Raw genomic sequence first — 18196 nt, forward strand, 5'->3', positions numbered from 1 at the left:
ATAGTATAGGTCCAAGATGTGAGCCCTGTGGCACCCCAAAAGTTGGATACATGTCACGAGATGCAGTACCATTTATAATTACATGTTGTACGCGATTTGTCAAGTAGGATTTTATCCAGCTCAACAAGGGATCACCAAAACCTAAATTGTCTAATTTATAAATTAATAGCGGTATGCAAACCCTGTCAAAAGCTTTTGACATATCTCTATAAATACAGTCTACTTCCCAAACTCGTTCAATACTATTGTTTAAGTATTCTGTGAACACAAATAAATTTGAGGCCGTTGAGCGACCCTTAAAAAATCCATGTTCGTCAATAATGGGGGATTTAACAGAGAAATCGACTATATGTGTCACAATTGCGTCAAATCTTTTTGCTATGTAGGACAAATTACTAAGTAACAAGGCGATAATCAGATATAACAAGACTAGAAATTTTCCAGGTTTTCGGAAATGTAGACTGATTTATAGATTTATTAAACAACTAGCTGACTTCGTTTCACCTACAATTTCATTTTGAATCTGCAAAACTGAATGCTTTGAAATCTTGCAGATGTTTTAAACATATGATAAGCATAATAAATTTTTATTCAAAATATATTTACTTATCCCCTACAAAAAATTGTTGACGTCAGCCCAAAATTTTGCCAAATGATTCCTATCTTAAATGTCCAAAATACGATGAGTCTGTACATGTGATTTATCATTCCATTAGTATTTTTTAGATTTGCTATCATAGGGTGACTCAAAAAAATTAATGACTGTGTCAAGTAATTTTATTGATTTGATTAGGAACTGCAAAACCGAATGCTCTGAAATCTTGGAAATGCTTTAATGTTATCATAAGCATGGTAATTTTTTTATTAAAATGTATTTGTTCATTCCCCCTAAAAAACTGATGACGTCACCTGAAAATTTTGCTGAATAAATCCTATCTTAAATGTGCAAAATATGATTTTTTACTTGTGATTTAGCACTGCATTAATATTTTTTTAGTTTTGTTTATACGGGGCGTCTCAAAAAAATTAATCACTGAGTCGATTTATTTTATTCATTGAATCAAGAATTGCAAAACTGAATACTTTGAAATATTGCAGACGTTTTGAAGTCACTGTAAGCATGATAGTTTTTTAATCAAAATATATCTGTTTATCAAGCCCAAAAACTTGATGACGTCATCTCAAAATTCTGCCCAATAAGTCCTATCTAAAATGTGCAAGCAGAAAGAACTGATGAAGCACAACGAACAACAGATAAATTTTTATTACAGAATACCAAGTCCAACATCCTACTATTATTGTTAACTATACTAATATATTGGAACATACCTAGATATGCAAGATTGTCACATATAGTCTCTTCACTGACTGATTTAACATTATATGGGATTTTAATAAACATGGTCAGCATTCTGTTCCCAATTAATATACGGTACGTTATAGTCCTCAACTACACATACTGCAACATCAGCATACCTTGTTTTTACATCAGCGATAGAATCAACATGATGTACATATAAATTGTTATTGGCTATAGGAGGAATGTATACAGTCCCAACAATAAGGTAGTGAGATAATAAACTCCATTTGTTATAATTTCTCTAGGATATTGTAAAACTCATTCTCTCTTTTTTCCACCACCAATACTTTGCGTTATGCTGTGAGAACCAAGAACAACAAAACGCTATCTCATTTTAACTTAAGCGGATGTGCGAGAGAGAAAACACATAGCTCCTCCTGGCGGAGTGAAACCCGAAATTTGACAGAGGTTCTCAAACAGTTATGTTTTGTTGAGGGCAAAATGCAAAATCGAATAAACAGTTTCCACCGTCCACTTTCACAATCTTAATGCGTGTTCCCATTAGTAAGGTATTCTGAAAATTAAACATAACACTAACTTAAAATTTACATTTCATCTGTTTCATTAAACATCTCCTTTTCAATTTCAACAAAACAGTATTTTTTGTTTGAGAACTTCTGCTTTGTACGCACCTTCCGGTAGATCTTTAGGACCGCCCCTAAAATGCTAGGCAATACGTATCATCTCAACCACAATGAGAGAAAGTGAGACAAAAATAGTAACGTTTGAGAAGTATTATTTGTTACTGTTTTACAAGACTATGGGATTCTTATAACAAATAGACTTTAGTACAAAAATTCACTCATATAAACTGTCGTTATTGGGAGTAGTAATAACAGATGAAAAAATATCATTAGGTAAAGCTATTAAGACGCCACCTCCTCGTGTATTATTATCAATATTATTATGTCTGCCTTTCCTATAAACGGTATATCTCTTATCGATAAATTCAGAGTTGTTGATAGAACCTACGAGCCACGTTTCTGTCAGAACTTTAATATTGATTCTCGGAACACATTAAGGTGAAATATAGTACTACAATTAACACATTTTGGACCATTCACCGCTTTTATAGAGCAATACTTGCATGCGTTTTCATTTTGTGCGTTTTTTTGTGGCTTTCCAAAATACCAGTTCCCACTGATCTCTGGTTTAAATCTGTATTTTTTTGGAGTACATTAATAAATTTCATTTTCCTTGATTAAAGAATGCTGATGTTGTATTACAGTCACTGAAGGAATGTAAAAATAAAATATGATCTGTGGCTGATTTATCTATGATATTTTTTGTTGAATATATTCGTTACGAAGTTTTTCCAGGTTTGAGAATATATATGTTTGAAAGCGTAGATAGAGCCGTCAAAAGAATGAGAAGATCTACATCTTCGGCGACAACTATTACGGGATCGAATGCCGATGAAACGCTGATTGGGGTATTGATTATTATTAGCCTATCTGCATCTTACGTGGCTTGTTTTACCATAAAGTTCTCAGTTTCAAATTTTGTCTTCAACATTCCAATTAGGCGGTTCTTGTTTGCATCATTGCCCAGGAATTTATTTTGTGACACAGTTGAGATCATTCTCTCCTCAAAAAGTATGTCTACTGAAGCAATTTTTCGTGATCGTCGAAATCGCTCCGCACATTTGGTACTACGGTTTGCTACGTCTTCCGAATATCCGTCAAATACTATAATGGCATTGGATGTATAGTTCGATTGAACGTATGTAACTTATTTATTGCAAAAGGATGAAAACGATTCACCGGGATGCCAAAGTACTCGGTGTAATAAGTATCCTCCGTCGATAACATACATCGTATTTCCAGAATGAGCTCTCCTGGATCAGCCTCTGCTCCTGTGCCTCTCCTGGTTCCTGCGCAACACTTCTGGACCCCGATGCGCCCTTGGTCGATCTCGTGAATCCTCTCTACCTCGCGCAAGCTGGGTGTCTCGTAGAACCCTGTGTCGAAGGGAACGTTAGCCCTGGCCTTACGCTTTTTAACCACTCAACCAGTTCTTTGAGGCTCTATTCACCTCTCGCAACACCGACTCTATTCGCCTCACAAAGTGAAAGGCACGTGTGAGAAAACGAAAATTTGAAGAAATAGTTTGACGAATTTTTAATCGGGTTGATTTTAACATTAATGTCACAACAATAATTCTTGTTTTATATTGCACCCACTCAAGTGTATAAATATATGATCAATAGCCTCACTCCTACGGAGAACAGTAGTAGTTCTAGCTACTGTTTATGGCTACCTGACTTGACTTTACACTATGTTATGTTTACAGTTTTAATTTGTAACTGCAGATGCAGTAATTTGTCTAATGATGAATTTTGAACCTAACAGGATCGTTGTTGTGGAAGAATTTGTATTTGATCTGCAATAGTGTTGTATTTATTTCACTTTGGGAAAGACAAACTCTCTTTCAACGTTGCCTTGGCCATCAAGCCCGCTCGGGCAAGATCCCCATCGTCTATTTGATCCGGGAGGGTATCTGCACCTATCTATCTGCAGCTTGCGTTGCATAGGTTTGAAGACCTTGATCAGCGCCTCCTTGGTGGCGTCTGAGGTCGATATCGCCGTACTCCCTGGTACGGGTTGTATAACAACTTTGTTCATCTTTTTTTCTTCTTTCCTTTTGTGAGCGATCGGAGTAGTGCTGACTATGGTGGCCAAGCTAGGTTGCGCAGGTTTGGATAAAAGTTCCTTGATGCCTTGAATATCATTTTGGATGCCCTTCACGTATTCCAAACAGTGGCGGATCTTATCATCCAGGAGTCCTGATGCTTGCGTCAGGTTGGGGGTCCCGTATAACTTTGTGAATAACAAAAATAATAAAGTTAACCTTAGGCATAGATTTTTACAATAAAATCAAAACACAAAAATAATATATATTTTTTATAAGTAATTACATTAAAGTATATGTTGCTTGGTCATAACTGATTGACCGCGTAATATCACTTTCAATGGAAAGAATAGATAAATATTTTAATCTTTCGTTTGTCATCGTAGACCGGTGTTTATTTTTTATAAATGCAAGTTTAGAAAAAGTCCTTTCCGCTTCACAACTTGTTAACGGTAAACTTACAAATATTTTTAAAACAGTGTATAAATTTGGGAAAACATCGATTAAATGCTTATTAAAAATTAAGCTTAACATTTCATGAGAATTTAGGTGATCTTTCTCTTGAAAATTGGAACACAATTGAATATATTCTTTAAACTGTACACATTCATTTTCTAAATCTGTCGAATAAAATGCTACTGCAGTATTTATGCTGGAACTATCTACTTGAGTTTGTTTCTTGTGACCAGTGTCCATTAAAAATTTAAATTTTTTACTAAGAGCTTCATATTTGTCTCCCCTCATTTTTAGTTCATTTATCTAGTAGGATGTTCAGAACTTCTATTCGAAATTTTTCCCTACCTTGATAATCAGCCTTAGAAATCTCTTTGTCTGAATATTTTTTTGTTACAACTCTTATTGATGTCACTATAATTTGTTTCAATATCTTTGCACATCTGTGTTGTTTTCACATAATAGTCATCTAATTTTGTTAATTTTGTCGAATATTTGTAACAAATGTTTCTAAAGATGAAAGTAACATTAAACCTTCAGATAAATCCAGCCCCGGTGTTTGTAATATTTTACTGACTCTGTTAAATCTTTCTAATAATTGTTCCCATATTACTGTTAGCAGACCTGTTTCTAATTTTAACAATTTCCTTAACAAGTTGCAGCATCAAAATGTTTGTGATGGTTTCATAATTACCCTTTAAGGCACGAACTGCTTCGTAGTGACTAGACCATCTGGTTTGGCTTAAGCTTTTTAGGGAAAACTGTAAATTTACATGTTGTTTCAACAAGTTCCATCGGTGTGTCGATGCAGAAAAAAAACACATACAATTTTTGAACAATTCCAAAATAGTTTCTCACTGCGGGAACTACACTTACAGCTTCTACTCCAACTAAATTTAATGAATGAGCTGCACATGGAACGTATTCAGCGTGTTTATTAATTTCTTTTATATGTGCCTGTAAGCCATTATATTTCCCACTCATGTTGGCCGCATTATCGTATGATTGTCCACGACAATTTTCGATTGGCAGTCTAATTTCCTCAAACAAATTTTTTATAGTTTCAAGTAATGATGAACCAGTATGACTATGAATTGGAATAAAACTTATGCTCCACATCGGGAGATGAGTCCACTACCAACGAAAAATACTTTGAATCTTGTTCATTTATTTGGTCGACAATATTTTGTTGAACTTTTTTCCCCATAATTTCAATAATTTCCTCATAGACGGTCTTGGACAAATAGCTAGAGGATTTACATTGACCCGATTATCATTTTACTATAGGTTCTCGTAAAAAGGGATCAAATTCTGCTATTAATTCCATGATGCCCATAAAATTTCCATTATGTGGAGATTCCCATTTTTCGTCATGTCCTCTAAAAGGTATACTGCGCTCCGATAAAAATTTAACTACAGCTACTACACGCATCATTACATTGAAATAATATTAATTTTCCTTTTGAAGTTGTTCCTTTAAATATTTATTGATGACAGTTTTCTTCCCCTTTCGTGTTATCCAAGTTAACACTGTGGTTTTATGTTCTTTAGATTCTTCGTGATTATCCAGAGTTCGGTTAATATTGGACCAGTCATAATTTACATGGAAAACAGTAGACTGAAATTTTTTTAGGGGAATAAAACAACCATGATCTGAATATCTTTTGCACGTTTTTTAAGAATTTTTCAAAACACATGTTTGTAAATGACCTAGATTGTTCTTTATATTGTTTTACGGATTCTGGATAACAACCCTCTGATCTTCGATTTTGAAAAAAAGAGACATCTCGTAATAGGCAGTTTTCAATAAATTCACCAGTAAGTGATTCAGGCCAGAGTGCAAGATTGCCATATTTCTCAAAGCTGTCATGTAAATATTCCGTTTTATCATTATCACTTTCATCAATTTTTGAAAACGAGTGACTGTTTTCAGGTAATGGTGCCGGAAGTTGATTTTCTGCTTCTTTTCTTGAGTTCTTAAGTTGATGTGGGATATTAGACTTACTAGACGTGCAATTATCTCCATCCAAATACATTTTATTTTCTGCACTAACACTAGGTCCGGGAACGAGGAAATAATTGGAGAGTTTTATACATTTTGCCAATTCAGCCTTCTGTTTTTCTTTAAGTTTTAGTTTTTGACTCCCACTTAAATATTTTCGTTCGGACATCGCGATTCAAGTATCAAACCTTAAAAATATCCAAAAGAAAATTTTCGAAAAATACATATTATATGAATAAGTTAATTTACCTATTAAATGGAATTTGCGATTTTTAATTTTAATAAGTATAGACAGTCTTTGCAATTACAACCATTCACTCATTCACAACGAACTAAGCACTGCACACAAAAAATCAGAAATTAGATGAGTAACTAATAAACTTTCGTTTTGCACGAGTGAAAATTACAAACCACCTGTGAAGTCTTTGATTAATTTTTCAATATCACAAATAACATTATTTAATAATGCCCCTGGTTTAACGAGTGATATGATTTCAAACGAGTTGTTTACAAATGTGCGCATTTTTTTATGAATAATTTCCCAGATTCTTCGGACAGAATCAAGATTTTATGGCGATTTAATTTGGGAGAGAATTGATTGTCTAAAATTTTATTTTTACTATCTTTTGATAGGCTCAGTCTAATTTCGTTAAAAAGTAAAATTTCCTCTACGTTATCTCCAAACCTACTTTTCCCATGTAATGGGTAGGGGTCATTGATTCCATTATTGGAAACAGAAGAATTTAAGCTGATATCGTGTAAGTAGTCACTTGAAAAATCTTTACTTTTAAAATCAATAAAAAAGTCGATATGAGATTATTGGTATCTATGTTAGTTGCTTTTTCAATTATAGCTGTGATTTGTGTGTATTAAAAGTTTGTGTAAAAACATCTTTTTTACCTGAATCCACAGTATTAGAGTTAGCGTTAAAATTATTGACTAAACATGTTAATTTGTCAATTTTAGCTTTTTGTTCAGACAAAAGAACATTCAAATCTTCTTCCATTTTAATGGCTTCATTTTGAAAAGCTTCCAACTCAGATTTCATTCTTTGGATTTGTTTATCTTTTAGGATGACGTCAGCCTTTGCCTCATTAATCCGGTTCTTTAACAAATCTAAATCCGTACTAGGGTTAATATTATTCTCACTAATATTAGTTACCTCATTAGTGGGACAACAAATTATTTTGTTACCTTCTATAAATTGTTTTACTTTAATTCGAGGCAAGCAACTTTTATGGAAGACACTTAAACAATTGATACAATTGTGATTTTTGTTTACCACAGCATTTATAGTTGAATAGCGAGCTCGCCATTGCACTAGATGTGTGAGATATCCATTACTTACAAAACAAAATAGACGAAAATGAAAAGGACCCTTCACCAACGACAAAATTATTGGAGTAGCTTATGGCATGGTCTTTCGCTCATAGGGATTGAAACAATAAACAATTGAAACTTCTAGCACAGACACTCAATATCTACATACATTCTCTGCACTTTTAGAGATTTTTGTTACGTCCCGTGAAGACTTTACTCTCCCTTATTTTTTCTTAAAAAAAAACTTTAAATATTTTGATTTTCTATTGCTGTTACTGCAACAATACGGGAGGAACAATCTTTTTTTTTCAATGTTTATTTTGCTAAACACTGTGATGATACTGCATCAGGTAAAACGATTGATTCGTTAATTTCATCAAACTTTGTCTGCAAGAACTCAATATAATTATTGGCAGATTTTAAATAGCTTGTTACATGTAATATGGGCAATTCCACCACCGTTACTTACGCTAAAATCGTAAGGGACTCTGCAAGGTTTTTTATTTTAAACTTTCGTCATAAGTGCTTTTACACTTAAATTTTTTAACTTAATCGTAGAGATTTGTTTTCTCTTTTTTCTTAATAATTTGATAATAGTAAAGTCATATTTAATTTAGTCAAAATTTAATTAAAAGTTTGCGTTACTTACGCGACAACTTTGAACCTGCCTTTTGTGGAGTTGATAGATTTTCTCCATTTTCTATGGAATTGTGAATTATCATACAAAAACAGTTATACTGATAAAAAATTTAATTTTCGGGTTTTCAAAAACCGAGAAGAACTTTATTTTTTATTGTATCGGAAAAAAGAAAAAATTGCGTTACTTACATGATGTCATCGTTTCTTACGTGAACTTGTAAATATTAGCTATCAGGGAAGTAAGAAAAATTACAAATTCGTGTTTTAAACAAAAGGAAAAGTTGGTCGAAGGTTGTTTAGACAGAACTTCCCTCGCCCATGAAGTACAATGACACATCCAGCATTTTCGAAAAATTATAAAATTTGATTTTTCAAATTTAATTTTTTTATGAGAACGTCTATAAGTTGAAATAGACAAATATATGTAATGTTAAAGTAAAAGGATCAAATGCTAAAAGAAAAAATATTCAAACTTACCGAATTTACATCGACATTACCATCATTAGAAATTTCCATTTGTCTTCATTTTGGCTTTTCTCTTTTTTATTTTCGTGGTATCTTAACTTTTTTTAGCGCAATGTCTTTTTCTTTGTGCGGATTATGTTTGTCCTATATTCCAGCTGATATTTTCGGTTGGTTGATTTTAGAATTCTGATTGTCCAGTCTTTTTAATTTTTGTCGGTGTTTTCTTACTCTTTTAGTGGATGTTAAAGACATTTTGACTACAAAATCAAATTATTAGTAGATTGATGGTTGTCAAGAAAGAAAATAATCCCGTTTCGCGTAAGTAACGATGCGATTTTTAATAATAATCACAATCAATAAAAGTACAATAAAAACTATATTTCAACGTTTTTTGATGGTTCTGAGCCACCAAACACACTTAAACCATGCAGAATCGACTCAGAATAGGAAAAGGAGACGTTTAGGTCAATTTTATGCATTCTGGCGTTCGTAGATACAAGAAAACTGTTAAAATTCTTCAGAAACGTCACTTTTGAAGTGTTTTCTTGTACTTTTAAGCCACTCAGATACCCTACGGGCTCGGAAAGTGCAACGAAACCATCAAATTTTAGCTAGAAACTGTATTTTTGTCGATTTTTATTGAATTTGAACTATATTTCAACGTTTTTTGATGGTTCTGAGCCACCAAACACACTTAAAGCATGCAGAATCGACTCAGAATAGGAAAAGGAGACGTTTAGGTCAATTTTATGCATTCTGGCGTTCGTAGATACAAGAAAACTGTTAAAATTCGAGAACGAGAACGAGAAAAAGAGATAATGTAACCTGATTTACAATTATTTTTAATATGTCCGAATAACATGAAAATTAGTCCCATATCGTTACTTACACTAATTATCACATATATCAGAAGAAAGAAGTGTGATATTTGTGATAAGTATTGATTGTACATTATTCCCAATAAAGGTGCACTCACGACCGTAATACAGACATTCAGAAACAACTACACACCGCCTATATTATTACAGTAGAACCCCTCTATAACGAGAACTCAAAGGGGAAGGGGCCATTGGATTTGTTCGTTATAAGCGATTTTCGCAATAAACAACACAGGAAAAAAGCACTCCAAAGCTTTAGAATACAACTTTATTTTCTAAAGAGTGATCGAAACTGAGCAAAAACACATTTATTATTCAATAAAGAAATAAAAAATAGCCAATAATTTTAAAATAAGAAAAATCTCTTATTTCCGTTTGTTTTTGATTATTGTTAACTTTCAACATGTCAAGTGCATTTTCTAAATGCACTGAATGATCAAAAAGTTTGTCGTGATGTGGAGTAGAAGTACCCACCAACAAAAAATGACGAATACTTATATTTTAACATAATAACACTTCTGGGTACATTTTAATTCAGGGTTGGTTTTAAACCATTTGAGAACGCGTTTATCGAGTTTAGGATACTTCGCTGAACAAAGTTTTTCAACTTTTTCAGAAAATTATTGGATGACACTTTGTTTTTTGCCACTTTCACATTCGGTTATTATTTACCACTTTTCTTTTGTGGAGAATGCTCTTGTTTTCTTTAAAAACGACATGTTTTTCACATGTAACTACAGAAATAATCAAACTATGGTTGGAGAATGAATATAAAGGCCAAGAATAAAATACAGTAAAGCCTCGATAATCCGAACTAATAGGGACCAGAACGTGTTCGAATTATGGGTTTATTCGGATTATTGGAATTAATTTTAAAATGAAAGGAATCATCCATTTCTATGTATAATTTTTATTTTTCTACATAAACTACGGCATACATATGTGTATTACCAAATTTAATTAAAAGAAGTAGGCATCAGATATTTGTGCTCTGGAATATTATTTTTCATACACCAATTTAAACATACGTTAAAGCTTTTGATTGCTTCTGTATGAGAGGCATTTTCATTCACTGGTTCCTGTTCATTACCATCATCACTATCACCTGTGTCATCTATTCTGTCTTCATTAACACTGCTTACGATTTCGTCTTCGGTAAAAAGAATATCTTCATCAGTTGGATTAACCCAATTTTGGACTTCGTTGGATGTAATGTCTGGAATAATTTTTCGACAAAGATCATCTATTAAGTTTATCTCTCGTTTTTCTTCAGAATATTTCTTTTGAAGGTAAGATAATGGTTTTAAATCTTCTTCTTCTTCTAGTGTTGCTGGTAAAGTAGGCCATAAATTTTTCCAAGATTTTTGAAGAAGATTTGACGTTATCTTCGACCATGCTCCTCTAAGAGAAAAAACCGCTGCTAGAAGATCAAAATTTTTTAAAATTGTTGTGATGTCTTCATTTTCTTTGGAAATTGCATTTAACAACAGGGATTTTCGATAATACAACTTGACATTTTTTATAACATGTTGATCCATGGGTTGGATTAATGCGGTACAATTCGGTGGAAGAAATAATGTTTGAAAACTTTTGTCCTCACTAGATAGTCCATCTGCATCTGGATGTCCCGGAGCATTATCAATACAATGGAAAGCTTTCTGAGGTAAATTCAATTCTTTCATCTTATTTTTTACAGCAGGTATGAATTCTTCGTGGAACCATTCGTGGAAAAGTTCTCTTGTGACCCATCCTTTTCTTTGTGCTTTATACACAACAGGAATTCGATTAATATTCTTAAAAGCCCTTGGATTTTTGGCTTTTCCAATTACCAGTAACTTAAGTTTGTGTGTTCCTGCTGCGTTGGCACATGACATAAAAGTGATTCTGTCTTTGCTTAGTTTTCTTCCTGGCGCCGATTTTTCATATTAATGGACTAAAGTTTTATTTGGAAGGACCCTATAGAATAGTCCACTTTCGTCAGTGTTATATACCTGGTCGGGGACTAAATTCATTTGTTTGATTTTATCAAGAAATATTTGACGGAATGGTTCAACTGCACTTTTATCTGCCGACAGCTTTTCACCAGTTATTTGCAACTGACGAATTCCATGTCGTTTTTTGAATTTTTTTATAGGAAGCGTAACATGCTTGCGCTTCGACATTTTGAACTAACCTACGTGGTGTTCTTTTCTGAAATTTAAACGTGCACCTGCAATATTATGTCTAGACACTTTTTTATAGTTCCCAGAAATCGTGTCCAGAAACATGTACGGATTATTGAAATTTGTTCGGATTAAAGGAGGCTGAAATTGCCATTTTTCGTTGTTCGAATTATTGGAAGTTCGGTTTAAAGTGTTTTCGGATTACAGACGTTGCACTGTAGTACAAAGACAGCATTCTATGAATATTATACTCCTAATAAATTTACAAAAATTGAGACGCTTTGTTGTTAAACAGGTGTCGTTTTTATATGCATTTTCAAGAATTGCATTCGTTATAACCGATCTTGGTCGTAAAATTTCTCGCTATAACCGATCTGGGGCGAAAAATTATTTCGTTATATCAGATCGGTGACTAAAAGCTACTCGTTATAAAGCGATATTTTTATATAGAGTAGCATATAAAGGTCCAGGGTCCAAGAGAATTACTCGTATAGCCGATTTTTCGCTATAAGCGGTACTCGTTATAGAGGAATTCTACTGTAATAGTCCTAATATTCGGGCACATAACGCAAGGGTCGACAAAAATCGCTATATATTACGCCGATTGATAATGTGCATAAAATTTTGTGGAGTGTTTGAACTTGGTTTACGTGGACATGACGAAAGTAGGGAATCACAAAATCCAGGTATATTTCGAGGTCTGGTTGATTTTACGGCTGAATTGGACTTTGCTTTATCAAATCATTTGAAAGATGCAACGGTTTTTAAAGGAATGCCTAAAACTGTTCAAAATGAACTTTTAGATGCCATGAACGTAACATTTTAACCGAAGGCAAAAAGGTATGTGGAGAAATCCATTTTTACTTTTATTGAATGTATTTTTGTATTTATTTCAGTTACATAATTTCATCTATTAATTGGTAATAACAACCTTTTTTATATCTTCATATTTAACGCATCAATCAAATTGTATCCCCCCATTTCAAAAGGTCACGAGCCGCTACTGAAATTTGAAACGTTGGAAACTGTTAGAAAGATAAGAACTAATCAATTTTAACAAAGTACAGTAATGTTCGGTTATAACGAACCTCATGGGACTGGGAAAAGTAGTTCGTTATATCCGAAGTTCGTTATAAATGATCTCAAAAAAATCAATACATACTTTCATAAACTGAACTATGTATTTCAGGATGCAACATTTAAAAGTATTACAAAAATATAAACATGTAAAGATAATAATACAGTAGTACATATAAGAAAATAAAACTTGATTAATAAAAAGTTGATTAAAAATAAAAGTTGTCACTTAAAATAATCTCAGATTTTACGTTGCTTCTTGTGAGAAAGATTAATTTAAGAGGGTTTTGGGATCGTTCCCTCTTTTTCTTCTTCTTCTTCGTTATCATCATCGTCTTCAGTCTCATCTTCCGTTTGAATGTTGCATTGAACTAATTCTACAATAGCAGCATCATCCAAAATTTCAGACTTCACTAAAATATCGTCAAAATGGACGCATTCTTCAAAGTCGATATCAAATTCATCGTCAGAATTGCTTTCGTGCTTTCTCAGCCATTCAGCCAATAGTAGTTCGTCTTCTGGGGTGGGATTTTGTTTCTATAACGATAAAATGTGTCTTTTTCTTTCGCATCTGAAATTTATATTTTCGTCCTTGTCATTTATCGCTTCGTATCGTATCGTATCAGTAGAAACAAGACCCCACCCCTGGTTCAAATTTTTCCTCACACTAGAGAAACCCAGCATGTCGAAAACAATTAGCAATTGTTTGTTCTGATACTTTTTGCCATGCCATACTGATAAAATTGACGGGATCTAATATATAGATTCACACAAAAGTGTTCCTGACCATTGTCGAGATAAACCTGACTGAAAACGTTCGTTATAAACGATTTTTTTTTCTTAAATATTAAAAATTTGGTCCGTTTTATCCGAAAGTTCGCTATAAGCGGGTTCGTTATAATCGGAAAAAAATAACACGTATCTTATGGTACTTCAGTTCGTACTTTGATAGTTGGTTCGTTATATCAGGAAGTTCGTTTTAACCGGGTTCGCTATAAGTGATCATTACTGTACACTGTTGAAGTATGAGGCAAACTGGTTCACGATATCCTGAGGATTGTCAAAAACTTTATCGTCACAGGTCCATCCTTCCTGGAATTCTAGATGTCTTCATTTTAGAGTTTACAAAAGTCCAAAGTTGTTTCGGATCTGTTTTAATGTTTGCTTGAATACGAAAAATAAAATTATTCCTTTATTTGCGCTTTTAATTTTTGTTCGATTTTTCTAGCTTGGTGTTTGTAATACAAACACTTACGTTTTTTATACAGTTTCCAATAACGGTTCTATATGATACTGAACCATTCTCGACATTATGTACAACTTCAAATTCGGCTACTTGTTCAACTTGTTCATTGTTAATATTCACTGCTGGAAACAGTGTCGGGACAGTTTGCCTACGAAGTTTGGAACCATTATAAATGTCCCGACTAAAATATCGTGAACATATTCTATGATTTCGTAAAGAATCACCAGAACATTTGATGCCCATGTTGTTTTGCCAAACCTACAATGCAAGAATAATTAAAAGTTATAATTTCAAGGCACACATTTCTGGGAAAACAATGCATTTGCATTTCCTGACTATTCGTTGCGCCACAGACTACACAGACAATCCAAAAATTAAAACAACATTTCAAATTCAAAACAAAACGTACTTCAATGACGTTGAAAATCACTAGAACCTAGGTATTTTTTTTTTTAAATATTTAAACCAGTAACAATGCTATCTGTTCGCACGAGAATATAGCCACTATATTTCATGTAATCTAGTGGCTATACACGAGAACGAACTGGGGTGATATCTGCGTTCATCTTTCACTTGGAAAACAAAGTAAGACATATGCCGGAATTTATACGCACAACAAGGATAACTACATATGTTGGCAATAAGACAATTTTTGCTATGTTTTTGCACATCTCAACATTATCTCAGATTTAGGGCATTACCGTCTCGATAAGTTTATTGCTATCTGATATCTTCAGTTTAGGTTAGACCTAGGGACCAAAGCTACTAAAGTTATAGGTTGTCTACAAAATATTGACCAATGAGAGCTAAGGCGGGAATACGTTAGAGTATACAAATTTAAATGTCGCCACTGTCAACTGCCATAGCATATGAATAGATCCGCATGCGACACCCTTTTTGACGTTTGACTTGCATTCCCAAATGAGTTTAAATTAGATTTAAATGTATCTTTCGCATGAAATAAGTGTATATTGTAAATTTGTTTCGGTTACTGACTAGTTCGGTTAGTAACTGGCGTCCTACTGCAAAAGTCAAAAATCATCAAATGGGCTGCGAATTTTGATTCTCCCATAAGTAAACCCTTAGCAGTATTTAAGCATTGCAAAATCAACATGATGACTTTTTCATTTAAACATATTACACAATTTGTATTATAAAACCTATATTTGACCGTGAATAATTTGTTTCATTTTCTAGATTAATAACGTGTTGTTAGTTTTTGGTCAAAAATAACGATAATCAAAAAAGCTGAAATTTCTTTAACATTTAAATTTCATTTATGTTCGTTATTAATTTTGAAGAACTGGAATTTAATTTGTCGTATTCCTTCTTGTTCAGGAAACCCAACAAATGTAGGGGAGACTGGGGTACGTTCGGAGACTTTTTTGACTTCAAACTCGACTTTTATAATTATTTAATATGGTATGGTCACTTTCTTATATACCATTTGTTACCCTGACTTTTGCCTCCAAGATTGTATGTGAGATATACGATGAAGTTATTTACTTTTTCCGGAATATGAATTTTTTTCGAAAAAAGCATTTGTCCGGGTCTGCCCCATAGCGGAGCACCCCCGGACAAGACATGGGGCACATTTGGACATGAGTAAGTAAATCACAAAAATATTGTAAAACAAATTTTTCATTCTTTTACTTAAGTAGTTGTACAAAAACTACAATTTTTTATTTTGTTACATGAAAAAATCTAAATAATATAATTAAGTTACTGAATATTTAAATTGCTAAACGTTAAAGGGAATTTCAAAAAGCCATACTGTCTAGCAGTTCGATTGATGTTTGTAGGTTGTTACAGCTTAGAGACAATTTCCTCTCGCTTAACAACAAATGCCCTATCTCCTTTCTTACGCTTAAATTTTACGTCATAGACCGATTCTAAATCGTTAGTAATTATTTCTTGGACTACCACGACAAAATGCTTGATAGTTTTCTTTGTAGCAAACTTTACCAGAATGTAATCTCCTAGGGCTACTCATCTAGTATGCTCGTATAGGGAAATTCTTTTTCGTCAAATTCGTCATCAAAAACGCTAACCACGTCAGAGTCGTTACATATGATGATCTTTTTTTCTTAGGCTCATCGAAATCAGAAGAATTGTTCAAAAAAATGTGTACGTTGGATTTACTAAATGACATAGCCCTTGCCAAACTGGTAGTTTCTGTTTTTGTCAAAGACAAAAAACCATGTATCCAGTCTGCCTGCTTCTTTTTTGTCTGCCATGAAAGATGTAACGATTTCTTTAATTCAACACCAACATCATGAGCAAGTTTAAGAACACTTATTGCCGCTTCTTTATAAATAGATTCAAGAGTTTCTCCTCGGTTAGTTTTTTTAATGTATGTAAGTGCTGGACCATTTTCTGTGAGCAAAATCTAATGTTAACCAGAATTAAAATATTTTTGCACGGGGTAGCTTCGGACACCATTTGGGGCAGCTTCGGACAGTCCGAATGTGCCCAAACACGTTTGTCAGAACGTACCCCGCATGTACATTTTTGCTTTAAAATGATTAAAATTTAATTCCCAGAGAATTAACCACTTACAATCACACTATGGAATTATAGGTTATGTAGTCAACTTTCATGATCTGTAATTGCCTAAGCCCTCAGTCAAAAAATAAAAATTATAAGGCTTCACTTACATCGCTTATCTCAAAACCTATTAGAGAGTCCCGAAAAACAAGTTTTCTTGCATAAAAATTTTGTTTGTGGCACAATCCGTAAAAAGATAATTGTCCTCTTCAGTTTGTTGTTGCGACATATTTGCTTGTTGTTGCAAAATTCCTGGATTTTTATCAAGAAGCGTTGCTAAAGATGTAATTGACACTATGAGTCCTTTTTTAAAGGTTTGGAGAGTGTTTTTGTTAATAGCACGCATACCACGCATCATGTCTTTCATGTCGTCTAAAATTTTATTTTGTGCTTCAAAGTTTATTCCAAATGGCAACTTTGTAGGTACTTCGGCATTTGGTGTGTAACTGTTGTTAGAATCGGCTAGGTTTGGTCTCTGATCGTCACGGTAATAAGAATTGTTTTTAACTTTAACTACATTTATTGGACACTAATTAACACAAATTACGATACACCTTTACACTCCTAACGGCCTTGCTGGCTCCTCGTCAATCTTCGGGTGGCATCGTCGGTTCCGTTCGGTTGGCCAATCACGAAACCCTGTAAATTTGAAAAATTCGTGCAGCGCTAACACTGTTCAGAATATCAAACCAATTAGTTACAAGGTCTATAAAATTTGCGACATTTTCTGCCAGATTCTTATTCTCTCCAAGCTTATATAGTTTTATTGCATTTTATTGCAAAAATTCTATGCTTTTTAGATTTGCAAAAAATTGGTGGTCTTTTAAAAGGACAGTAGGCATTAGCGAGTAGTACATACCTAATTTTACAACAAACTTTATTGAAAATATTTATTACAAATATTCAATTTAAATTTATGTGATATAGCAAGAGACATTCAACATGCAATGCCACATCACACTTTGCACTTTTTCCTTGAATCTTTTTATGACACTCTGCAGCGTGTCTGTTTTTTTTTTTTGACACAATATAATTGTCTTTGTTGTCGAATTGTGATTCACAATGCTCCATTGAATGTGGTCGTCCTCTCTTTTTTCCGCTACTTTGATGAGACTCAAGTAATGTCTCCGCGATTTTCCTTCGAGAATTGAGGTGATTCAATTTTCCTCCTAAACAACGATGCAACTGCCATTCATTTTGTTCGGCTATGTCCAAGTAGTAGGCGATTATGGGAAAATACCACTTTTTCCTTCCGATTGCTACTTTGTACAAGCTGATATTTTGGTCACATCTGTCCACACCTCCCATGAAAGAATTATATTTATGAATTAGATGTGGTTGTTCGACTAGGACACGTTTCTTTTCTTTCCGAGAATAGCGAGAGACTTTATCGACAGGATATACTGGAAGAACTGG

At 33.5% G+C, this 18196-nt stretch overlaps 1 protein-coding gene across 1 annotated transcript in view; it reads right to left on the reverse strand.

The window, feature by feature from the left end:
• Window positions 1-18196, reverse strand: part of LOC135125673 (CTP synthase-like) — a gene marked incomplete at its 5' end in the record, with an annotated part of 671166 nt that overhangs the window by 282002 nt on the left and 370968 nt on the right. The gene's annotated exons all lie outside the window — the stretch shown is intronic.

This window comes from Zophobas morio, unplaced genomic scaffold (genome assembly GCF_036711695.1).
Source record: "Zophobas morio isolate AGI-343-1 ecotype UQ-CSIRO unplaced genomic scaffold, CSIRO_AGI_Zmor_V1 ptg000009l, whole genome shotgun sequence".
NCBI lineage: Eukaryota > Metazoa > Arthropoda > Insecta > Coleoptera > Tenebrionidae > Zophobas > Zophobas morio.